At 35.1% G+C, this 27,931-nt stretch overlaps 1 long non-coding RNA gene across 1 annotated transcript; it reads right to left on the bottom strand.

Moving 5' to 3' along the window:
* Nucleotides 1–27,509, bottom strand: LOC124366608. Its single transcript, XR_006922838.1, has 4 exons — nucleotides 27,387–27,509; nucleotides 18,919–19,082; nucleotides 11,059–11,148; nucleotides 1–60 (listed from the first exon to the last, which is right to left on the bottom strand). It is a non-coding gene; the product is annotated as an uncharacterized LOC124366608 (long non-coding RNA).
* Between the last annotated feature and the right edge of the window lie 422 nt (nucleotides 27,510–27,931).

Below are 27,931 nucleotides of genomic sequence, written 5' to 3'. Positions count from 1 at the left end.
CTGAGGCAAATGTCCCAAAAATCCTGTTTCCTTCACAATCCTTCCATCGTCAAAAATAACCTTCAAACAAAGAATAAGAATCACAACTCTTATCAAGTAAACTATATTTACTTATTTGCTTGATTTTATTATGTTTTACTTATAGAAAAATTAGCATAAATATAGCTAAAGCTGTATTGTTTGAGGTTAGGTTAAAAAAAATACACGTAGTGCACTGGGATAGGTCCACGGCACATCTCAATGCTGCCAACCCAACATATCTTCTCCTTAACTCTAACTTTGAAATCATTGCAACTGTAGTGTTCTATGTGTAATTTTTGTTCAAGACCTCTTAATATTAGCCGAATACCACTGACTGACTCACTTACTCACTCATCGTTTTATCTCGAAAATGGCAAGGCCTAGAAAGCTAAAATTAGTCACATATAAGCTTTTCTTCAAATAGTTAGGATGGGCAGTAAGAGAGGATTTTTCTAGATTGTATTTTAAATTTGTATCCAATTCTAAGCAAAATGAGTCACTTAGTGAATATAGTGTTTACATTTAATTTCTATTATTTAATGTCAATTATATTTTGCCATCACTTATTGTAAGTAAAGAATTATAAATACAGAAATAATTCTTAAGTGTTAAGTTGCAATACTGAAAGTATAAACTACCAAAACGTTATCTACTTATTCCAAATACTGGTACTTGATCATCAAATAGCCATGAAGAAAACTAAGGGGTTTATTTAGATATGCAGTAGTCGTGGAAAAACAACCAAGTTTAGGAAGGCTGGACAGATTAATCTCCTGTTGCAAAAAAAATGAATTATCACTGAGTAGACAGATTTTTGGTCATCACATAGTTCTATTAAGACAATAATAAATTGTTCTATGGTATTGATTTATCTTATTAATGCTTGGAACATAATACTATTATACTTTTTTCAATGGTAAACTTGTTTTTTCTTGAATTCCATTATCTTCTTGCTTTAGTAGAAAAAAGTATGACATTACAATTTTACGTATAAGGTTATATTTTAAAATGAAATCCCCTTATCATCTAGGATGGGGCCTAAGAAACTTTCCGGCAGTGCATTCTGAAAAGCTAGATCAGCCAGAGAGGAAGGGGAAAAGGAATTTTCCCTTAATATGGAAAAGTGGCTGACATAGCAAGTAGAACCAATGTCTTCTACTAAGATTACCGATCATGGAATTAAATTGAATTGAATCATAATTTATTTCCAATTTTGGTACATGAAATAGTGTACAAACTAAAATTCAAACTCCTTAAAACATAAACAAAGTGTAACAATGTAAAAATTAAGCAGTAATTATAAGTTAGTTAATAACACACAATTAAGGAATCTATTTATATAACTAGCTGTACATTCGTTAGAGTAGCAGTTAATTTATTTGAAGAAGTTGAACTCATTAGGTATTAATAAAAATATTAGTGACCTAGGAAATAAACCTACATGGACCGGTAGAAAGCCTTAGGCTTAGGCTCGAGTTGCTGCCATGAAATCGTGGACGGATTGTAATTTGTTATTATTAAATAAATTATGCGAACTACGTGGTGCGCTCGTGTCGCGCGCGTATGCACACCCACACCTCATGAAATATTGTACTAATATCAATCTAAGCGAATAATTAAAAGTATTAGAATATAGAATGGTGTATTTCCAGAATCAGGAAGAAACAACAGAGTATTAACTTATATACAGTGGTTGCTTGAGAGGATTAAAGTGAAGCAGTAAAGTTAAAGAGATAAATTATACTAAGAGCGACCATAAAACCATTCATAATTGTCAGTAGTGGAGTAACAGGTTATATAAGGAGGAGAGGGCCAATGTTAGAAGTAGTCTCGTTTGTATTCAGCCATAATAATTGATTCAGCCTCGTCAATACTGATAAGAGATAACCATTCATTTGAAAGTTTTTTACACTTAAATACCGATGGTGAATCGAAAATGTGATCAGGAAAATATCAACAAAGATTTCTAAATAGAAGATGGGATATGTAGAGTTAGTTGATGATATGGATTTAATACTCGTAATTTGTACTGGAACAACTCCAATATTCCGTGCATATCGAGTATTATGAGAATATGAAGTCGTTGAGAATATTGTTGTAAAGTTGTTATAAATATGAGCGAGGATTATTTTATGAAGATTTTATAGATTGACAGAATAGCGGTTTCTTTACATAAGGTATCAGTATGATATCTCCAACATTTTTTGTACCCGGCCTATAAATTGCGTTCTGAACTACCTGCAGTGGCTGCAGAAGTGTTTTGTACGCTCCGCCCCAGGCTATTATTTCCAAATGACTGGGCGTAGGCAAGTTTAATTTCATTTTCTTTTTAAATTTCCCTTAATTGTTTGAATGCAAATATGTATTTCCTTGTTCTTCTCTTCACATATTCAATATGACAAACCATTTCAAACGCTTAACAAAGAAAACGCCCAGATATTTATAAGACGAGACATTTTCAATACTTTCACAAGAGCAAAATTCATTATTATAACTGCCACAACTGTGAACAACTAGTCCATCCAGGGAATAGTCTTGTAGACTCCCTGAGGAATGGAAATGAAGAAGAAGAAAACTTGGGAAAATAATTAGAATGTTCCATTGAAAATTATGAAAAAAGACAAATTAGAAGAGGAAGAAATGGAAGGTTCTGTTGAAATGGAGGTTACTTCTGAAAATGACGAAGTTTCTATGAATATAAACACGATGAAAATAGAACTTTTTCTGAAGGAAAGGTACAAGAAATGGTATATGATGACTCTTGCAAATGGTCAAATGTTACAAATACTGTTCTTGTTATACTTGTGGAACATGGTCCATAAACAGTAAATATTGAACGATTTCAATTCCCAATGTCAGATGATGGAAGACACTTGAGCAGTCCCTTTCGCCTTTGTGTCTGTGTCTGAGTAAAAGCTTATGAATAGCCTTACAAGTACTGTTTTTGGTCCATTGCTATGGTCAAAGGCTTAAGCCCTTTTTGTGCTGGAGCAATCACGCATCTAATCAATGTGTCTGACAACGGGAAGGTTTCCTTGTGGAAGCAGAGCATAGTATGTCTTCCAATGTCTAACAATTCTAATTCGATTTCTCAGTTACCACCAATATCCCTCCTTTCAGTCATTTCTAAAATACTGGAGAGGGTTTTATCAGAACAAATGGTCAGCTACTTGGGAGTTAGTGCCAGAATCACAATCTGATTTTAGACAGGGATTTGGTACCTGCTCCACACTTCTCAATGTCACTGATAATTTACCTTCTGCAAGGGATAAGGGGTTTCAGAGCTTGCTTACTGCTTTGGACTTTTCATAAGCTATTGATTTGGTTAACTTCGATTTGTTGTTAGCAAAGCTTGGATTTTACCACTTTAATGATAATTCTGTTGGTGGTTTTTGTTGTATTTATTGCGGAGAACTCAGCGAACAAAGGTTAGTGATCGGCTGTCTCCCATCCGTTGGTGTTCCTCAAGGTAGTTGTGTAGGGCCAAAACTCTTTCTTGTATACATTGCAGATTAAAAGATCAGTTAGAGTTCTGTTCTCTTCACTCTTATTCAGATGATTCACAAATGTTGTCTTACAACCTACTGGAGAGACCTGAGGTTGTGCAAATTCAGACCTGGAGAGGGTGAAGTCTTGGTCGGAAGATCATAGGCTTCTGCTTAACTTGAACAAATGTGTTTTGCAGGTGAATGGGTCATCTTTGAACTGTCAACCAAGTTATAATTGCATTAATCAGTTTGTCACTTTGGATAGCAAACCTTTAGTTATGGAGAGTTCTCTAAAAATCCTTTGAGTCACTTTGGATTTCCACCTTGATTTTACAAATCATGTAAAAGCATAGTTATCAAGCGGAAGATGTTATATAGATGTACAAAAATAATGCCAGAGTCTACTAAGTTGAAAATTGTCCACTCAGCATTTTTCACACTATGTACTATGCTCTTCCATCTTTCGCTCGCTGTCTTAACTTGGGAGTTGTTTTTATTTATATTTTATAGTGTATATCGTAAAACTACTTGATAGCGTTTTAGTATTGTCACTACTGTTAAGCTATTGTATTTTATAATTTTCTATGATTTAGTCTTCATGTATTATGCAAGAAATCTTTCGAGATCAGTCAATTGATCTTAAAATATATAGTATTAATATTGTACAATACAGTATTTGATGTTTTAATTTTAGTATTTTATTAAAATTTTCCTTTACCTATCATAAAAATTTTACTTTGACACAACAGTTAGAATAGGAATAGTACATTTTTGGAATTAGTCCAAAATTAATAAAGTTATAATACATTTCAAGTTTTGGTCCAAAAGACAATGTCACACAACTGCATATATATGTTATAAACAAAAATGAATTGCAAAATGTGTTGGTAAGCGCAATCTCAATAACGGCTGGACCAATTCAGTTAATTCTTTTTGTAAAATGTCTAATGAAATCCGAGGAAGGATTTTATGAAGAAAAAGTTTAAAAAAGTTACCTTGAATATTTTGGAATTCAGAAAGACTTGGTTTTTACGTTTCATAATTCAAATTAAACTGGCATTAAACAGCTGTTAACACCTTCAGCTATAGTGCAAGAAATTGTTTGAAACATCTGTTTACATTTAAAATTGATTCAATATTAAGTTTTTTTTTTTTTTTTTTTTTTTTTTTTTTTTTTTTTTTTTTTTTTATAAGGGGCAAAAAACGCTGAGGTTATCATTGCCCTCAAGAAAGAATTGACACCTACTCGTATTTGGTAGTGTCAATTAGGTACATAAAGGTTACATTGTATATAACAAAAATAGGAATTATGACAAATAGGTGAGTAAATAATTTATACTTAAAACTAGGTAACAATAAATAAAACAAGGGAAAGACTGTAGAGAGGTCTTAACCTATATAAGGACTAAAAGATAAATAGAACAAAAATAAGGACAAGGTACATAACATTAATTAAATAAACTGTGCAAACTTAACAAATTGTACTGCCACCAAGAAAGCTGTAAAGGGGCTAATTTGGCAGCTGTCATTATAAAGATAAATACACATAAATAATAAAACTTATAAATATAAACAACAATCAATAATCGGAATAAATAAGTTTAACATAATACTATATTTTATTCATCAGCGATGTTGCATTCAGAAAACACAACAGTCTTTGAGTTGCCGTCTCGTCATCACAGAGAATACCGTTCAACGAAGCCGGCAGATTCGAGTTGCGCCTATGTACCAAGTAGCGAGGGCAGTCAACAAGCACATGTTCAACTGTGATGACAGTCTCACATGTGTCGCAGACTGGAGGATCATCTCTACCCATGAGGAAGCCATGTGTGAGAAGCGTGTGGCCTAACCGCAGGCGTCACAGCACAACCTCCTCACGACGGCTCGGGCGGTTCGCTGTCTCCCAGAGTCCAACGCAGTCTTTAATACGTCGTAACTTGTTGTTAACGACTGCCTGCCACTTGGTATTCCATTTGGCTTTCAGTTTGCCCTTCGCCACCAGGATAATATCGGAAGAAACCATCCGTGCGGTGTAAGGCTGGAGTTCCAATGCTTCTTTGGCTCCTCTATCTGCCAGCTCGTTTCCGGATATTCCAATGTGTCCAGGTACCCAGACAAGAAAGACAGCAACACCTTCGGACTGAAGGGAAGACAAAGAGTGCCATATTTCGCGGATGATTATGTGTTTAGAATACATATCGCTGATGGCTTGCATACCACTAAGGGAGTCGCTGCAGATAACCAATTTATTTATCATGGCACACATTATATTTAAGGCCTTTTTGATGGCTGTTAATTCGGCCGTGAAAATGGAAGAGTCGTTGGGGAGACGAAACCCGTATCGTCTAACCCCAGTGACGAAAGCACATCCAGTTCTACAACGTTCCTTTGACCCGTCAGTATAGACAACATCGCAAGGTGCGAGGCTGCCTAGTATTTGACGGAATTCTTGTTGGTAGACTGTTTCTGGAGTGGAGTCTTTTTTAAACCTAGAGAGATTTAAAATAATTTTTGGCATTGAGACGCTCCAGGGTGGAATATCACATTGATGGACAACTTTGAACTCGTAATCGTTTAGGCCTATTTCATAAGCGTATTCCTTGGCCCTAACGCCTAGGGGTGAAGGATGATTTGGTTTAGCTAGGAAAGAATTTTGGAGTGGATTTCGCAGGACCGGTTCAAATGCAGGGTTGTCTGGCTTACCTGAAAGAGCGTGAACATAGTTTAGGGACAGATGTTGCCGTCTATGCGAAAGAGGAGGTTCTCCCGTTTCTGCAAGAAGACTTTTAATAGGAGAAGATCGAAAAGCTCCAGTGGCCAGTCTTAAAGCAGAATTATGGATTGGGTCAAGCATTTTGAGAGCACTGGGTCTTGCGGACCCATATGCTTGACATCCATAATCTAGACAGGAACGGATGGTGGCTTTGTAGAATCTGAGCATGCATGTCCTGTCCGCCCCCCATTTTGTTCCGCTTAAAGCTCTCAGTATGTTCAAGCGCTTCACGCATCGATCTTTTAGGTCTTTCAGGTGAGGCACCCAAGTTAACCGGGTATCAAATGTGAGACCCAGGAATCTGATATTGTCACAAGTAGTGATTCTCTGACCCAGCAAAGAGAGCGTTGGCTGCTCAACAGTACGCATTCTGGAGAAAACAATGGCTTTTGTTTTAGGTGGAGAAAAAGAAAAACCCGTAACTCCGCACCACTGCTCAAGCCTGTTGATGGTAAGCTGTAAAGCTCTCTCCCCCACCGCTAGCTTCTTTGTAGAGATGTAAATAGAGAAATCATCTACAAACAAAGAACAGCGCACAGGAGGGGTAACGCAGGACGATATGTTATTGATTGCAATGGCAAACAGAGTACAGCTTAGAACGCTACCTTGTGGAATACCATTTTCCAGCGTGAATGAATCGGAAATTGTTGTCCCAAGTTTGACCTGTATGGTTCTTTCCGACAAGAAGCCCTGTATGAAAGAAACCATGTGGCCCCCTACACCCCAAGATATTAAAGCATTTAATATCCCCCTTCTCCAAGCCTTGTCATAAGCCTTGGAAATGTCGAAGAATACCGCGATCAACTGTTTTCTTTCAATAAAGGAATTCAGGATTGCCGATTCCAAGGCAAGTAGATGGTCACTTGTAGACCGGCCTTGTCGGAATCCGCACTGGGAAGGTGAAAGAAGATTATTTTTCTCCAGAAACCAAACAAGGCGTCTGTTGACCATCCTTTCGAGTACTTTGCAGAGACTGCTAGTAAGCGAAATTGGTCTATAGCTACCTGGAGAAGTTCTATCTTGGCCCGGTTTTTGGAGAGCAATAATGTGTGAACGACGCCAAGAATTAGGGAATGTGTTTTCTAAATATATTCTATTATATAATTTTAGAAGATCTTGTTTTCCATCCTCCGTCAGGTTCCGCAGCATGGCATAATGTATGTTATCGGGACCTGGAGCAGAATTTGATGTCGCCTTTAGTGATGAATCAAGTTCATCAATGGTAAAGGGAAGGTTTAAAGGAGAGTTATTATTAATATTTAAATTTAGAGGATGTCTTTCTGTATTTGTTTTGAAATTTTGAAACTCCCTATTGTAAGATGACGTTTTTGAAATTTCCGCAAAATGTGAGCCGAGTAGATTGGAAACTGTCAAGGGATCAGTTACCACATCGGTACCATTTTTCAGAGCAATAAGAGAAGGTGGAGAGGTCTTACAGCAAACAGATCGAAGCTTCCTCCAAACATCAGATGCAGGAGTTGTTCGTTTTATTCGATCTGTGTAGTCCAGCCAGGACTGCCGCCGTCTCTGTCTAAATACCTGTCTTGCTTTGGCCCGTGCTCTTCTGTACCTACTTAAATTTTCTTCAGTCAGTGATCTGTTGAACTGTCTTAAACATTTTCGACGTTCCTTTAGAGCCGTCGAACATTCTTCAGACCACCAAGATACCTGGCGTTTGTTTGGTGAACCCGAGGATTTTGGAATGCTGCGCTCTGCGGATGTTATAATATTGGATGTAAATAATATAGTGGCTGTATTTATGTCGTTTGATTGGATATTAATAGTTTGAGAAATTATGTTCTTTTTGTACTCGTTCCAGTCAGCCCTCTTAATTTTCCACCTGGGACACCTGCCTGTCGAAGACGGAAAGGATTCAAAAGCCACGGCAATGGACGCATGGTCACTCCCTGACAGGTCGGGAAGTACGGACCAATGCACTCGAGTTGCCACGACCGGACTGCAGATTGACAGGTCAATTGCCGACCATATGCCAGTCCTAGGGCACATGTAAGTGGCCGACTCGTCATTGAGAATGACCGCTGCCACTTCATCCCACAATCCCGCAACCATGTTACCCCTCCGATCAGAATGGCTGGAACCCCAAGAGCGATAGTGTGTATTGAAATCACCAACCATCAAGAAAGGAGACGGGAGTTGGCTGTAGAGATCACGTAGATCATCAAGAGATAAATCAAAAGGGGGAGGTGGAATATATATGGAGCAGATGGTTAATTTAAAAGGAAAATCGATTAATACTGCTACTGCCTGGAGGTTTGTGACGATGATCAAAGCTCTAGCATTAACAGAAGAATCTGCTAGAATAGCCACACCTCCACAGGCAATTTGTTGGTGATGATCTAGGCGAAAGATGTCATAACCATTTTGTTTGAAATGAGTATGAGGAGACAATTTTGTCTCTTGTAGGCAAATAAATTTAGGTTTTCTTGTATTTATGAGTAATTTTAAGTCTTCATAGTGGCTTCTCAAACCATTAATATTCCATTGTAACAGCATTTTATATTATATATTTTATTTTGTGCTAGTTCATCGTAATTTTTTTTCTTTGTTTAGATACAGGACGGAAGTTACCATGAACAGTTTGGAACTCTGTCTGCATCTCCAAAGGGTCCTCAACCATATCATCATCAAGTGATAATTGTGAGGATCTGGACGAGGATGGATTAGTCTTTTTTACTAGGAATTTGGATCTATTTTCTGATTTTGTTTCTATGTTCTTTTTTAATTTGTCGGCGAGTTTTTTCCTCTCTTCCAAAGATAAGGCGGGTTTCGTATTTTGTTGAACCTTATCTCTGAAAGTAGAAGTAGCTGTTGGGCGAGCTTGAGTCTGTGTGTTGGACTTAATATGGGGCGTGTGGACTGCTTGGGAAGGGTTACTGGATGCCAACGGATGTTGTCCGGTACCGGCTGCAAGCTGCTTAACCAAAGCAGCAACCTGCTCTGTTAAGTTGAGTACCATAACCTCCAAGGCGGTACATGACGGGCACTGTGCGGATTGGACTGGGGCTGAAGCAGCTTCGGAGTACGAGACTCCCTTTTTAGGGGTTAGAGCGATTCTTCTCCTATAGTCTTTGCGGGCTTCATTGAAGGAAAGTTTGTCTAGAGTAACAATCTTCAAAACTTCCTTTTCCTCTAAGTAAACTTTGCATTCCTTAGAGGTCGCCGCGTGTTTACCCTTGCAGTTCACGCATCTGACGTCGTTCTTGCATCCGTCTTCTTGGTGGCCTTCATCGCCGCAACGGGAACATGTCTCAGGGCCCAAGCACTTCTTAGTAGAGTGCCCGAATCCCTTACAACGGAAACACTGTTGCGGATTTTTGAAGTAAGGCCGTACAGTCAGGGATAAATATCCAGCCTTAATAGTTTTGGGGGGTTGAGGAAATGCAAAGGTCAGGATTAGACCAGGAGTAGGGACCTTTCTCCCATTCTCCGTCCGAAGCATCCTGACCACATCGGTTACCATTTCGCATTGTAGCTCGTCCTTGATTTCTTCCTCACTACACTCCATCAGGTCACGGCAGAAGACGATTCCCTTGGATGTGTTCAGTGAGGAGTGCGGTTGAACGACGACTTCCACCTGATCAAAAAAGCTTGTCATCTGAAGGAACTTCCTGGCTTGGATGTAGTTTGCAGCCTCCACCAAGATAGTTCCATTCCTTAATTTGCTCACAGCTTTAGGTTGACCGCCTGAGGAAACAAAAGCTTTGTTAATAAGGAAAGGACTGACCTTCGTTAGAGTTTTGCCCTCATCCTTGTGACTAACGATTAGATATAGTGGAGTTGGAACGTTCATCTTTTCAGCTCTTACTTTTTCTTCCATTTTCCTTTGTTTGATATATGATTCATTTTCAGAATCTGACAACTGTCGCTTTTTCTCTGGATCATTAGGATCTCTTTCTCCGAATTCTTGCCCTAAGGGTGGTGTGGTTGTAATATCCATAGATAAGGTCACCAGCGCATCGTGTTTAGTAGTGCGGGCCGATTCACCGGGAGCGGGCATGCCCTCGGGTGTCCCACAGACCGTAGCTTGGGGGACAACCCTACCTCAGTTCCCCGAGGCCCGGTTTCCATCGATTACCAAGTCGGGAATACGCGCACAACTTGGACTCGCACGTGGCAACAGGGGCTCCGACACCCCTGCCTACTGAACACTTCCTGACCAAGGACCGAAGTGGCTGGCTTCTGAACCAGTACATGACTTACGCCTCGGCAGAGACAAGCTCACATCAGCTCTCACCGACACCAGATAGGGCATCTAGTGCCGGCTTAAGCACTCCCAGCGAGCCATGCACTGGAACGGTCAGAGGACGGGTACTTAAAAGACCCTGGAGGGGATTTGGTAGGAATTAGGAAATGGTTGGGTGGGAAGAGGCAGTTTAACGTCATACCCAGGACGTTCAATATTAAGTAAACAGTTCTTGATCAATAGTGTAATGCAGATAGTAAATAAAAAAATAATATATAAATTTTACTCCAGATTGTGGCAGTGACGGATTTAAACCATGTAATGCATTTTAAATATAATTTAAACACTGTGATGTAACCTCTCACTACAATCAGATTTGTATCCTCTTCTAAAATGATATGGCTTACGATGTATTCCTTTATTACAAATTATTCCTCTGTAGATTTTACTAAATCTGGATCTGTTCCGAATAAATTGCAAATAGTAAATAAAAAGTATACATGATGTTAATAATGATATATAATTTGTTAAAATACTATTAAAATATGTGGTATACCAATTTTTCTTACCTTGTGTGCCTCAGTTTCCTTTGTACAAGCCATCTAGCGATGACCATCAGCCTTGGTTGTATTTTCAATATGAGCTCTAGACCAATGGACCTGTAAAATACAAAACAAAAATTTCAGATGATGCTAGCAAATTTTTGTCACCAAAGGTCTGTCCTGTCCTGATTGGTAACAATGAGTATTTTATTACCAAAGCAGACTTCTATATTTCTTTCAATTTTTTAAATTTAAATTTATACACATTATCTTATAAATAAAAATGAATCACAAAAATGTGTTGGTAAGCGCAAATCTCGAGAACGGCTGGACCAATTAGGTTAATTCTTTTTGTAAAATGTCATTGAAATCCGAGGATGGTTTTTATGAAGAAAAAGTTAAGAAAAATTACCTGGAATATTTTAGAATTCAGAAAAATTTTAGTTTTTACATTTCATAATTCAAATTAAACTGGAACTAAACAGCTGTTGACAGCTAGGCTATAGTTCGACAAACATTCTGGAACATCTGTTTACATTTAAATTGTATCAATAATAAGTAAACAGTGCTTGACCGGTAGTGTAATGCAGATAGTAAATAAAACTTTAATATATAAATTTTACTCCAGATTGAGCCAGTGACGAATTAAAATCATCTAATGCATTAAATACTGTTATAAAACTAATCTTAATGAACAAAGGTATGAATGTTTTCACATAAGTTACTTTAAACTGCTGGACTTCCTTGACATTATATTACATTTTAACAATGGCTTATCGAAAAACAGAGAATTGAATACTAACATACCTTAACGATTCATTCTTTCCCTGGCTACAGTCCAAAAAACAAGTGTAACGCAAAACTTTAATAACGATTATTTTGGAATGTTGCATAACCTAAATAAGAAATTTCCTCTTATACCGAAGGTACATAAGAAGTAGATAGGACTTCCCCCTAGGTCGTAATAGGCTTTTCAGTCCTACCTATGTGTGTATTTTCTTCATCAGGACAAGGCAAACTCAACTATGTCAACACGATTTTAACCAAAATAGATTTCCGAGAAGTAGATAATAGAACATATATAGTATTTTGATCAAGGCAATATGGCAAGCTAAACTATTACATAGTAGGTAAGTGAATTTAAACGGTCTTAAGTAGGCACTTTTTAACCGAAGTAGGCATCTTGATCCTACGTATGTATATATATTTTTTCTTCATAAGGACAACAAGGCAAACTGTACTATGGTACAGGTAAATATCTTAGACCTGACATATGTGACAAGCCCTGGAAATATACGCTTTTTGACCGAAGTAAGTTTCCGAGATTTGTGTTTTCTTGATCGGGCAGATTCAGCTGTGACATTATGTATATAATTAATTAGAACCAGAAATGCTCTTACACGTGCAAAATATGATATAATAATTAAGTTAAACTCTGATACTATTTTTTACCATGAACTTAAATAAATAATATCTACCTGATGTATGCCTACTTACGTTTTAAAATTTTTATAGGACTCCCATCATATTACATCATAATTGCTTTTACTAAGTAATATGACTTCGGTTCTAAAGATTGCGTGCGAAGCCAGCTAGTATATATAAATAATGAATATTTATAATTGTAGCCAAACTTATAAATTTATTTATATATATATATGTCTTAAACATCTCAAAGATTAAATTAATTTAAAAACAAAAGTTTGCTATACATATCTGTAAAACATTGGAAAAAAATTTAAAGTAGTTTATATATCTCAGCAGCCAACAGTGGTTAATGATGCTACATTAATTTGGGTGGATTCTTACAACCTTATCGCTAATAAGGTAAGTCATTCATTTTTCAGTTGGAGAATCAGTTGTCATAAGGCGAGTAACTGGTTACTCGTTCTGCACACTTAGTAGAGTTGGTTCAATACATATTTTTAGCTACGTAATTTGCAACAAACGCATTCATATATGGTTCAATATGGTCTGAGAAAACTAATAGTGGTAGTACCTAACTGCTCCTGGTAAAGAAAGGTAGAACTGAATGAGTATTCAGTAATAACTTATTACCTAAGTGCGACGCGAATAAACCATTGCTCGTGGGAAGATAAACATTTGTTACTTTTATTGCAATACACAATAAATATACAAGAGAAAGTTTGAACTTTTTCCTTTGCGTACGCATGAGTTACCGGTTCTTATTATACACTGAAGTTGTAAAAGAAATACTGAATTTCTAGTACCTTCACACTTACCTAAAACTACCTTGTACAGCGGCAAAACACATTGATTTGGTAAAATGACTGATGCAGAAATCCAGTATCTAAATATCCCAAATTATAAAATATGTTAATTTTTTACAAGGTCCATCTCAATTGGTGGTGGTGTATTGATCTTAGTTAGAAATAACAATCATTAAAAGTAAAAAATTATTAATTTCTGAAGTCCAAGATCTTATAGCTGAAAAAGAATGTGAATGTTGCTTATTACTGTAAATACATTTTCATTTATTTTAGCATGTATTTATAGATCCCCACAGCAAGGGCTACCTGAATATTTTCTAAATAGACTTGATTTGTATTTAATACATTAAATGATAAATTCAAGAATATTTACATAGCAAGAGACTTTATGTGTTGAACAAAGACAACACAATATATAGAAATTTTGTTAGTATTATTATTCTTATAACTTAGTTTATAAAATAAATTTTCCTACTAGAGTTATCTCCAAGTCAGAAACCAGCATAGATAACTTCCTCACTAATATTACAAGTAAGAAATTAAAAACCTCAGATATTGAAACAGCTTATAACCACTTTTCAAACACCATAACATCAGCATTGAATAAGTAATGTCCATATCTAATTAACAAACCACACAAGAAGAAAAAATTTAGAAATTCAGAAACTGAAAAGTTGAGAAAAGAGTTTCTAAAAGCGCACGAACTATTTAATTTTACAAACTTAAGAGAACACAAGGAGGCCGCTGCCGCAAAGAAGAAGAAATATATGACTTGAAATTAAAAGAACTCAGAAAGCAAACTGCTGCAAACCAAATACCTTGTTCAGATAACAAGATTAAAGCCGTATGGACAGTCATAAACAATGAAAGAGGAATCAAAATATCAGCTGAACCAAGAGAACTTAAGATCAACAATGTAAACTCCAAAGATCCTCATAAGATAGCAGAGCACTTAAACACAGTCTTCACAACAATGGCTGAAGCTGCTATTAAAAGCAACAACCCCCCTCTTAACAAGTCACAAAATACTGTTCAGAAACCTACCATCCCATACTTGCGAGACCTAAAAAATCAACACTTGAGGAAGTAATAAATATCATCAATACTCTTCCAGCTAAACTTTCTTCAGGTATAGATGAAATCTCATCAAAATGATTAAAGGCCTGCGTGCAAGAATTAGCTCATCCCATAACTAACTTAATCAGTTTATCTTTCCAATGTGGCAAATTTCCCAGTAAACTAAAACTCTCTAAGGTTATTCCTATTTTTAAGCAAGGCGATCAGTCTGAAGCTACAAACTACCGGCCAATCTCACTTATTACAATCTTTCCAAAGGTGTTTGAAAAAGTTGTACTCTCTCGAATTCTTGACTTCTTCAGACTTAATAATCTTCTTACAGAACAACAGCATGGATTCACAAAAAACAAACCAACATCAACTGCTCTGATTAGCTTCATTGAATATATAATAGACCAAATAGAAGTGAAAAACACACCTACTGCAATTCTACTTGACTTAAGTAAAGCCTTTGACACGCTTGACCATGAACAATTCTTGACCAAACTGTCGTCCTTAGGTGTACTGCGGCAGAATGGCTGGAGAGCTACTTGACCAATAGAGAAAAGGTGGTTGAAATTAAATATGCCCAACATAATAAAGTTCAGCGAATTAGATCCTGCCCACTACCAGTTTTAAGAGGCATTCCACAGGGATCTGTCCTGCGGCCTGTCCTATTCACTTTTTACCAACGACCTGCCTAAATATTTGGGAGAATTTGCCACAACCCTGATGTATGCTGATGATACTGTTCTGCTTCTGTCTGAAAAATCTATAGAACAGTTAGAGATCCAGTCATATATTGCTATGAATATGGCTGTACAGTATTGCCACAATAACAATCTAGTGGTAAATGAAACTAAAACCCAGCAGATAATTATGGGCAGCAAAAAGGAACAAACAGCTCACCTGCCGAATGTTCGGGTGGCTTCAGAAGCAAAGTACCTGGGAGTGACAATAGATAAGGATCTCAGCTGGACAGCTCATGTCGACAGTTTGTGTAAGAAACTAAATACTGGGATCTATGTCATAAGATTAACAAAAATTACGGACACTGCCGTGGCTAAAATAGTATATCATGCTCTTTTACAATCTCATCTCCGTTATGGTATCTATGGTAAGTATGGGGAAACTCTTCAATAGGCAACCTACATCGCATCTTAGTAATCCAGAAAAAGGCATTAAGAGCACTGACTGGCTTACAACAGAGAGACAGTTGTCGTGCATTCTTTGTCAACTTATCAATATTGACGGTCACGGCTCTCTATATTCTGGAAGCGGTTACCTTTGTTCACAATAACGGACTACCAAGAGGTCGTGACATCCATCATTACAACACTCGAAGGGCAGAAAACTTTCATCTTCCTGTGCATCGAATTGCCCTGTTTGAGAAGCCATCATACATGGGTATGAAGCTGTGGAACTATTTACCAGAAGATCTGAAGAAGAGTAACACAAAGGCTTTCAGGAGTGAAGTAAAGAAGTGGCTGCTAGAAAATCCCTTCTACACCATTGAAGAATATCTATAAAGAGATGTTTGATGGAAAAAACAAGACCAATTTATTGTATACAAATTTTAATGTTGTTAGTTTTAAGGACGCTGTTACTGTAAATAAAGAATATTGTCTATTGTCAAAAAATAAAAAAATAAAATAAAAATAAAAAAAAACATTTGGTATTACGACATGTATATCAGACCATGATGGGCAATTGTTTGAAATTCTTGGTGTAAAAAATACTCTTCATTATGTAAATAAAAGGTACTGTAGAAAGTTTTCAAAAACTAGCACGGATATATTTTAAAGGCTCTTGGCTAGTGAAAATTGGTTAGAAGTTTACCAGGCTAGCGTAGAAACTAAGTATGATGTTTTTTACTCAATATTTGTTCATGTTTTTGAATTAGCTTTCCTAAATTATTATCTGTTGAAAAAGAGAAAAACCTAAATAGTAGGATTTGAGATAATGTAAAGATTAAAAAGGAAATAATTGCACAATTGAAAAAACATATAGGGTTTGGAAAACTAATGATTTAAAACAATTAATTAAGCAACTGAAAATTGAAAATAAAATTCAAATAAACAACGATAAAAAAGGTGTTTTGACAGTAAAATTAAGAAATCTACAAATAAGTAAAAACCAACTTGGAAAATTATCAAATCTGAAATCAACAATGGCACCAAAATCACCAAGTGGACCAACACTTAAGTTGGGATAAACATGTTGACCAAGTAGTAAATAAAATGTCTTCTGGTCTTTACGCTCTACGACAAATGTCAAGGGTATAATACAATATTAGTCCAGGATGGCACATCCATATCAGACATAATTCTTGTTGGTAATATGTTTAATGATTTTTCTTATAAATGTTGTTGATAGATTTGTGCTTCCAAATATTCAGAAAGATTTTGTTAATCAATCTGGTTTTGAAAAACCGCCTCAAGACTCAATATTTTTCAAATTTAAAGAGGTTGATGAAAGAATTTTAAAACCAATTGTAATGGCTTTTGAAAACAAATTCTCAACAGGAATTGATGATATACCATTCACCCTCATTAAACAGTCTTTTCCGCTAATTTCCAAACCATTAACCCACATAATCAATTCATCATTAATATCTGGCCTTTTCCCATCCAAATTAAAAATTGCTAAATTTGTTCCACTCTATAAAAAGGGGGATTTAAATAGTCCAACAAGTTACAGACCAATATCGTTATTACCTGTATTTTCTAAAATTTTGAAAAAGTAGTATATAATCAACTTTTGGATTACCTGGAGGGTAATCACATATTGGATGATCAGTAACATGGTTTCCAACCACAGAAATCTACGATAACTGCTTTCAATGAATTAATAATAGATTTGGATGACATGAATGAAAAAGTCATTGGAATCTTCCTTGACTATTCCAAAGTATTTGACAGTGTGTCCCATGATGAAATACTTAAGGTACTTTACAATTTAAATATTAAGATTAAGGAACATGAATGGTTCAAATCATAATATTTAAAAACCGACAACAATATATTCAAATTCAAAATAGTTTTAGTTATTTAAACAGCAAATATAAATATACTCAAAATTTTTATTCAAACCTTCAAACTATAAAACATGGTATCCAACAGGGATCTATACTTGGCCCTCTTCTCTTTCTTTGCTATTTAAATGGGTTGTCGGGTGTGATACAGGTGGATGGGTCAGTGTGCCTCTACGCTGACGATACCACCATCATAATATCAGGTAAAAGTCAAGAAGAAATTGAGCTTAAATCATTTCTAAGTCTTACAACTGTAAAAGAATTTTCAGACACTAAAAATCTCCTACTAAATATAAATAAATTAAATTTTACTTCATTTTGTACAAAACAAGCTAGATCAAAATTAAAGCCAAATATTTATCTAGAAAATTTAAAACTGAATCAAGTAGAAAACTCAAAATTGCTTGGACTAATATTGGACCAACACCTAAGTTGGGATAAACAGGTTGACCAAGTAGTAAATAAAATGTGTTCTGGTCTTTACGCTCTACGACAAATGTCAAGGGTATGTAATATTGAAACCTTAAAAACTATTTATTTTGCATTAATCAATTCACACATGTCTTATGGTATAAGGATATATGGAGCTACAACAAAAAATCTAGACCGAATTCTTCACCAACAAAAAAAAGCTATTAGAATAATGTTACATTTGGAACACAATGAATCTGTCAATCAGCATTTTTCTAAATTAAGAATCCTTACCGTATATGGTCTATATATTGTTCAAACTATCATGCTTGTGAAATCAAATGAAGATAGTATACCTAAATTAGGAGTAAATCATGATTATAACACTCGCCATAGAAATTACCAATCAATCCCAAAACATAACTTAGAACTTTTTAATAAAAAACCCACAGCCATAGGATCCAAATTCTTGTTATTTCTTCCAAAAACGTTTCTAAAAATTTCACAAATTTGCATATTTAAGACAAAGTTAAAATCATTTTTAATTGAAAAATCAGTATACTCATTTAAAGAATATTTTGAGGTAACTTAGTTCATCTTACAATTTAGTAGTTCATCTTACAATTTAGTACTTAATATGACATATTATAAATAGTGGCCAAATTGTAAAATCAGTGTTGTCATCTATATAACATTTTGAGGTAAACTTCTTTATTTAATGATTTATGTAGTCACTAAATAGTCAGCCTGATCATCTACCCTAGTTCCTTTAATGAACACCTCAAAAAATTAATTAGCAATGTGCTATCACATACTTCAGAGCACATTACTAATTATTTACATACAAACTCTGATGGCTTGCACTTTTCTTAAATTTTTTAATATTGCTTATTTATGTTGCTATATGAATTTGGACTGATATAATTTGTCAAATGGGGACACACTGTATAAATTAATCCTAAACAATGCAATATTAATAACAAATTTAATTTGAGAAAGATAACAACAATTCATCCAATCTTGACTTTTAAAATTGCGTCAAATTCTCAAAAAACAAAAACTATAACAATTATAAAATATTACATATCCTACATTTTAATTCCTTACGAGCATTAACAAAAACTCATATGGTAGTATTTCTACAATTGTTCTTACCTATGTCCTGTAAGCAGCTGTTGTTTTGTTCATGTTTAGTTGATTCGGATAATTAGGCCACAGGCATCATCACAAAACCAAAGTTTCGGTACAAGTTAAATACCATCTGGAAACTAAACGATAGCGTAGCATTTATCTGTTCCTCTCTCAATACAGCAAGGCATCTGCAATAAATAACAATCTGCATTAAGTATTGAAGTACAAATATAAACTTTGAGATTTAGCTAAGCAACTACATAACCAATAATAAAAATATGTTTGTAAATACTTTTTGTACATTGATACACAAATATTGTAATGTAAAAATATTGTAATGTTTTGTATTGTAAAAATATTGTCCGTATCCTAGGTGTTGGTGATCTAACAATCACATTTTATTTATGTATAAAAGTTAACTCAGATTCATTGTAAATAAAATATACAAAAGAGTGTTATTATTTCTATAAATGGAGCATTCATAATATTTACTTTAATAGCCACTTCAATGGCTGCAGTGTAATTGGCCACTAAGGCAATCGAATCAGCGAACCCAACTATCAATTAGAAATACCTTAACTATTGAATACAAAGGTATTTTTTAAGGTTTTTTCCATGGTTTATGTAAGAAGAGTGAGTAAGTCAGTAAAGGTGGTGCTATTTTTAAGGTTTTTGAATGGAAAAGGCAAAATGGTGACTATGGTTTTTGTTTTATACAGTCAACAAAGTATATTGAACAGACTGAGAAATCAAACTTGAGTTTTTATTGGATATAGTATCATTCATTTGCTTAATTAGGGACCTAACCTAAACAATGGACTTTCAAAGTTGAAACAGTTTTAACTTATCCAGTTTTTATTTGTGAAATATTTGTTTAAATAAAACTCTGGAAAACTAATGGAACTTTGATAACAGGTTACTTATTTCAAGTGTTAAAATTATTGCAGTTATTTATCACACCAAATAACAAGTGATAACCTAGGCTTACCTGGATTGCACAGATACATTTCTACACTATAAATAAAAAAGACTTATAAATGATTGACTTGTGCATGACACTAAACAATAATTTGTTAAATGTTTATTTCATTACAGTTACACATTGTTGATTGTAATGCTAAAAATATATTATTATAATATGCTGTTTGAATAGACCATGTTGAGCTGGATCAGACAGGTGAAAGATAAAGACTATCTGTTCCTACTGTTCTGTTATCAGTACAGTTCAAAGCCCAACTGGTTAAGTGGCAGCTGACCCTGAGATCAGTGGTTCAAATCCTACTAGTGGCATATATTTTTGCACACTTGAAATCAACTGGTGTAGCATATTTAATGATTTATTGTAATAAATATATGTTACAATAGTACGAGGGGTATTAGAAAAATAAGGTTCCCATGATTTTTTAAAATAGACAGTTCTATATTTCTACTTAGTGTTATACATCAATTTAAAACTTAAAAGTTAAGCTATTTTTTCACATAATGACCGTTTCTGTCCAAACACTTTTGTAGACGATGCTCCAATTTTTCTATCCCCATGTTGTAGAATTCTGCCGCCAATCCTTTGAGGAATCGAGTAACCTCTTTCTTGACTTCATCATCGGTACTTAAGCGTTGGCCAACCAAGTGTTCCTTTAATTTTGGGAATAAGTGATAATCACTTGGGGCTAGGTCTGGGCTATAGGGGGGATGGGGCACAACAGCCCAGCCAAAATTTGTCAGCAGTTCTTGAGTTTGACGTGAGACATGAGGTCGAGTGTTGTCATGGAGAAGCCTCACACCATTGGACAATCTTCCTCTCCGGCGGTTCTGGATCGCGCGTCTCAGTTCTAAATCTCAGGAATAAGCAAAGCAAGTTCGTGAATGGTGATTCTCCGATCTTCAAGCAATATTGTCTCAACTTTGCAACAACTCCATCTGAAACTGAAGGCCGTCCATTTCGGTTTTCATCGTGAATTTCCATGCGGCCTTCACTGAATTCTCCACACCATTTCCGAACGTGTTGAACAGATATGCAGTTTTCCCGATAAACCTCGATTAACTGACGATAAATTTCAGTAGGTGAAATCTGTTTTGCATTTAAAAAAACGTATCACAGCACAAATTTCGCACCTGGCGGTAACAACGATAGGAAGCTCCATCTTCGAAGGCAGCTAGGCCGGCACTGTTTGGACGAAGCGAGGCGCGAGTGGTATGGATAGAGAGAGGGAAAGCTGATGAGTAAGACAGTGTTTCGAGATTTCTCCCAACATATCGCCTTCTGTCTCGGCGGCATAGGGAACCTTATTTTTCTAATACCCCTCGTATTTATGGGTATTTCAGAACTTTTCAGTACATTTCTGTAATTTTACAGCTATACATTTATTATTTAATTATTGTTATTTACTTAACATCAAAGAATAATGAATACAGACTAATAGAGGAATCATTGTTAGAGAATAATATAAAATTTTGCTAACATTAGCTAATTTAACATTCAGAAAGAATAAATTTCAGTCTTTAGTTCTTTTGAACATAATGAACTATAAAGCTTCAAATAAAACCAAATATCCTTGTGGAGTTTGCCAAGGTAGTGCGAGATCTGGTACTTTGCACTGCAATAGGCTGTGTGATTCCTGCTATCACTTTAAATGTTTGAATATTACTTATGCTGAGATCAAAAAACTTTCTGAACATGAAATTAAATTGTGGAAATGTTTTCGATGTACAGCAGTAACCGACGTGGGGAAAAATGATTCAACCAGCAACAAAATTAAACTTTACACACAGCTAATAAGCACACAAAGTAAAAATGATGATCTAGAAATTTCACTTCATCTTGCAGCTTAATTAGGTAGCTCCTGGAAGAAAACGGTCAGCTAAAACAAAAACTTCATGGTGAGAAATTGCAAAAATCTAAATACGAGTTGGAATTGGATGACAAACTAGAAGGAGGAGAGTATAAAATTGAGAAATTTATATCAGGAAGTAATGAGAATGAAATAGATAGAGGAGGAAACAAATTAAAGTCCTAGAAAATAAATTGAAAATTATTGAAAATTTAAACAATGATTTGACCCAGCAGCTGGAAAAAATAAGCAATGACAGTTGTGGAGAATGTAACACGTACAAAGACAAGGTGAAAAAAAATGGCTGAAACCATTGAGAATCTTGTATTAGAAAACAAAAATCTGAAAAAGGATGTGGCAGTTCTGAAACCTAAAGAAAATCTACAAAAGAAATCTGATTCGTCATGTTTATCCTTATACCCAACTGTTCTCATTATTACAGGATCTCAAACAACTGAATGGAGCGCAAAAGACTTAGATATGTGCTTAAGTCCTGCAAAATATCAACAGTCTTCTATTTCTGTTAGAAACTGTTTAGAAGCAGTCAATCAGAATTTAATCTGTGAAATCAATGCGTTGACAATAAAAAATGATAAATTGCAAAGTACCATAAACTTCTTGACCTCAGATTATGGTGTTAAAGACCACAAGTCAAATAAATCAAATACCATTGAATATGTAATTAGCCTTTCTATTCCGCTGAACAACAGATTTGCAGGGCTGAGTGATCCAGAACTTCCTATCTAGACACTTTGGCACAGGAAAATAACAATCCATCTTGTCCTATACAGCAAAGAGACGCTATATGGAAACCTAAAGCTCGCCAAACATCATCCTGCATGTCAACTCAGATATGTAACAGCTCTTCAACTGGCTCTACAAGTTTAAGGAGAAGTATCAAAGTATTAAGTGATATTAAGTGAGTCATGGGAAGGACCTCTATCATTGCATTTCAGAGCTAGAAAAGTATTTCAATGTTATGGTTCTTTGCAAACCCGGTGCTACCTTAAACCAAGTGGTCGAAGACGGAAAAGCTCTAATTGGGGACCACACACTTAATGATTATGTGATTGTTTTAGCTGGTACTAATGATATCTGCAATAAGAAAGGAAAACATTCTCTTAATCAAGGTATTGACCACCTTCCCTCCTTGAATTACCAACTAACATTGTCATCTGTGAGGTGCCTTATCACTACGATACATCACAGCTAAACAACTCGATATATTTTGCTAATTTGGAACTGCAAAAGACTGTTCAGTTTTACCAAGGCAATGGCAGTCTAAACCTATTCAAACTCAATGATATTCTAGTGAGAAAACATTTTACTTCTCATGGACTTCATTTGAATAAATGTGGAAAGCACCATATGGGCAAATTACTGGTTGACTTTGTTAAACTAAAAATGAAAACCAATTCCTTGGATTCTGATAGAAGAACTCTAAATGAAGCAAATAAATTACTCTACAATACCGACGTGGAGTCCATGGAGCAAAAAAATTTCCAAATACAACTTGACAATCTTCAAGAGTTTCCTCCTATACAAGAGCCTGCCCGGGCGGAGAACTCAGACCACCAGCCCACAGTCTGCAAACACAGAGTCCTCTGCAAAAGTGACAGCATCTACAAAAACTGCTTTTCCTGAAAGACTGACCGCAAGCCCACAGTTTTCAGAATCCTGTGTTGAACCCTCTCCTTATGTCATAGCTTCTACAAAAACACAAGTTCCCGAGAATATGTAATATACCTGCAAGTTCCCGATTTTCCTGCAAATACCTCTGAGCCTGGTGATTTAACGACAGCAGAATCTTTTTTAGATTTAAGTCCAAATATAGTAATACGGGTTTAGAGTTGGATAGACAGCAAATGCTTACTACAGACAATAATGAGTTTAAATTAGATTCAGGGCTGAGCAAGGATATTTCTGGAGATTTTACTATAAGAGATGTGCGCGTACTTCACCAAAAATGTACAACATTTGCCGCCTCGAATAAACTTGTTACAAATTTTACTAGACGAAGTTCAGCCCGATGTCATTGCCTTATTTGAACACAAAATAAAACAGACTGAACTTGAAATTTTAAATATTACAAACTTTAAAAAAATCTCATTTTATGCCAGAACAAGTGGTGGGGGTGTTTTAATCTTATATGAAATAACTTAAAATGCAATAACATTTCAATCTCTTCAGTAAAGTCTCTGGAAACTGATAAGGAGTTTGAGTGCTGTCTCTCTGAGATACATTTAAAATAATTTTCTTTTGTATTAGCCTGTATGTATAGAAGTCCTAATCATTGTTATATTGAGCCTTTTTTGACTAAGTTAGATGCACTATGTGACATTCTGTGTAATAAATTTAGAAATATTGTACTGGTAGGTGATTTTAATATAAATTTACTAAACAAAGATAATGTTTATAACACATTTAACAGCATTTTAAAGTCATATAATTTACAGTATAAAATTGATTTTCCAACCAGAGTCACTTCTGAATCCCAAATGGCTATTGACAATATAATAACAAATTTACCTCCTAGACAAACTAATGTTATTAGCATTGCTACACATATATCTATGACCATGATGCACAAATACTGGAAGTTTTGTATCATGGTAACAAACAAAACTAGATGCTAAACAAATTTATAAGAAAATATACTCCCTGTAATACCAAATCATTTTTGAACAGCCTGTCAAAGACATCATGGTTAGATGTATATCTAGCACCAGTGAATATGAAGTATTGTGTTTTTAATTCTATTTTTAATTATAATTTTGAAGTAAATTTCCCCAAAGTAATGGTATTAAGTAAGGAATACAATAGAAATAAATGGATTACTGATGAAATAAAACACAAACAAAGAGAACTGATTAATTTAGAAAAAACTTATAGCATATCTAAAGGTAATAATTTAAAATGTAAATAACTAAAGAGATGAAAAAGGATTTGAGAAATTCTGTTGATGAGAAATTAATAAAGAAATGCTTGTAAGGAAAATATTTGTGTTTTAAATGAGAATAAAAATGAGCTGACTAGTGATCCTATATATGTTGGAAATTGTTTTAATGATCATTTTGTGTCTGTAGTTGATAAGTTAGTCTTACCTAATTTACCTTCTTGGAATGAAAACCATCACAACGTTCAAAACTTTAGTGAAGCACCAAATAGATTTAGATTTGAGAAAATTACAGAAACTAAATTGGAAAAGATGATATTACAATTTGAGAATAACATGTCTACAGGACATGATAAACTGGTGAAGCAATCTCTTCCATTCATTCTAAAACCGCTTACTCATCTAATAAATTCGTCTCTTATTTCTGGCCAGTTTCCAAATGAACTTAAGGTTGCTAGGGTAATTCCTATTTTAAAAAAAGGAAATCCGGACGATCCATCAATGTACTGCCAGTTTTACAGATACACATTGATACAGGGGATGACTGTACGGAACTGACTGAGTTGTTGGACTACCGTGTGCCTAGAGGAACTAGACTGAGAGACATCTTTGGAAGGCGGATCCAGAATACAAGGTACATGAGCTTAATTCCCAGGGTCTTGAGAGAAGGAAATCTTCTGGACAACAGCATAGACATTTTCGGGTCTTCTTGTGATGCCTTCAAACGTAAAGTGCAAAATAGCTTGTGGCCTTGAATGAGTGTGTGTTTGTGTGTCTGTGAGGATAAAGAGAGAGAGAGAAAGGGAATTATGTTTTAGATATTTCATATTATAGTTTAGTTCAGCTGTTATTTTTTAACTAAAAAGTAATAATTTATTGATGAGTTAGAAACTATATATGTGTGTACAACAAGCAACCTGTAAAACTTACTTCTTATTACGTAAAGAATATGTATCTGATGGCTTCTGACACAAATAATAAAGGTCATCACCATTGTAGTTGCAGTCATTAATTAAATACCACACAAATGATTTTATATTGTTTGAATTAATTTTAAACAATATTGTTATAATACCTAATACATTAAAGACAGCTTGCATTAAATAGATTTTAAGTAACTGTAATAAGAATGGTTAATGGTATTCAATAGTGTAGCTACTTATAATAGATAATTTGGTTCGCTGATTCGATTAACAACAAAACAAACATCTTGAGGTACTTTGGGATTATACCGACCACACTAGTATGAAGAACACAAAAATAGAAATTTATAGAAACAAACATGATAGAACGAAAAAACAACTCTTCAATTACAAAATTACAAACTTACAAGCATTTCCAGGTATTGTGATCGGTATTGTTGTCGTTGTTATCTTATCTTTCTCGAGAATCCTGATTACGGCAGGCCGCGCGGCATCACGTGATTTGCACGGTACATAATTGCCTTTCCATTACAATTCAATTTATATTTCTGATTAGCCCCTCTAGAATTTGATATTTTACTGATAGGTACTATCTCGAGGGATGTTTTTCTTTCGTCGACATCAGCGCGGGGTAGCACCGAAGGTGCTGCCAAAGCCCGCGCTGATGGCCGGAGGCACTCGCATTTTGGGTGGCGGAATGTGATCAAGAATAAAAACAAGTTTTTAGTGTTTTTTTAATAAAGAGTTTAGTTTGGTAAATGTTTGTTTTTGTTGAATTTTTGTGTTTGGAGAAATGTAGAGGTAAAACACGGAAGTACAACAAAGCGATGCACCAGCTGAACGGGCGGCGAAACTCTGCAATCACGTTATCTACTAGACGCTCGACTTTGACCTCTGTCTGAGGATGGGGAGGGGTTTGCGATAAGACAATTCCTGTTTTATATTGACGAAATATTGTTCTACGCTAATCTAGTAATCAGTAGAAACGAAATGTGAAATAACGATTCATGTCTGGGTGTGGTCGGTATAATCCCAAAGTACCCATCTTGAAACTAAGAAAGACATAGTAAATCATCTTTCATTTTGAATAGTTTCTTAAAATAAGATCTTATTTTATTTTAAAAAAGTTATGTGCAGAACAAATTCCTTTTAGAATACAGTAGAATTCTGTGTACAATGCAGATTATTTAGTTATTGTTTTAATTAATTACTATTGGTTGATTACATTGATGGTTAAACATAATTTGATAGTTTCAATATAAAAAACCCGGTCCACTTATCGTAGCCTACTCTACCCCAGGTTATTTTTTAATAATGTTTTAGTTATTTATTTTATAGCTCTATCTCGATAAAATTAAGTAGTGTATAGGAATACAATTTATTAATTAGGCCCTAAGCAATATAGTTTCTGTTCAAGCCTTATCTCGGTTCATAGGTTTTAAAATTTGTACTGTAGGCCTAAACAATTTCAAAACAAACTGGGATCTAACATAGTATAAAAAAGATATGTCTAGTGATTAAGCTTTGGAATATATGTTGACCTAGTATTGCAAGTTGGTAGAAACATTCATTTCTAATTTCATGGATTATTTGCAAAATAGTCAAGATGTGTAATAGTTTAATCAGTTGATAAAGTTTGAGTTAGTTATTTGTAAGCCCTATTTCGACAAACACAAAGCATATATATTAAAATATACAAGTGATACATTTAAAATGACTGTGCAATTCGATTTAATAAAGCTTAAACGTCTGGTAATACTAGGTAAACAAACAGTGATTAATATTTGATGGGTGAACAATAACAATATTAGTCTACTGGAAAAAAATACTGAGACTTGAACTTACCTCCAAATCTTTGATGAAAGATAGCTTTTTGAGTCTTTAACCAACTAGAACACAACACATAAAATAAAAGCGGAAATACCAGTTATGAAGGCAAATACAAACAGAAACTTTACGACGGCGCATATTGATAGCGGCATTATCAAACTCAAAATTGCCATGATGCGCATGCGCAAAAGACCGTTGCATTGTGGGATATAATACGAAACATCTAGGTAACATCTGATACGTATGATACGTGACAAGTGTCATGATGGCATTGTAAAATTGTCTTAGTTATGTATATGAAATGCACTCATCAATATGTAACGTGAATGTCACAAGATGTATTGTATACTACGACTGCTATGTGAGCAGTATTTGAGAAGGAGGTTGGTGGAGGCGCGGATAAAATCAGGGTAAGCTTATCTAAACCGAATTCGCGGGTGTACTGCTGCATAAGATCTCGTGTGACAGCTGTTCATTGTTTCAGGTATTTTGGTGTCGGTCACTATCAAGCGACTTGTAAAACCCCTGACCGAAGAAATGATTGTTTGGGTCTGTAGTGT

This window comes from Homalodisca vitripennis, chromosome 7, assembly GCF_021130785.1.
Source record: "Homalodisca vitripennis isolate AUS2020 chromosome 7, UT_GWSS_2.1, whole genome shotgun sequence".
NCBI classification, from domain to species: Eukaryota; Metazoa; Arthropoda; class Insecta; order Hemiptera; family Cicadellidae; genus Homalodisca; species Homalodisca vitripennis.
The sequence above is the reverse complement of the archived record's forward strand: the minus strand, read 5'-3'. Positions and strand labels throughout refer to the sequence as shown.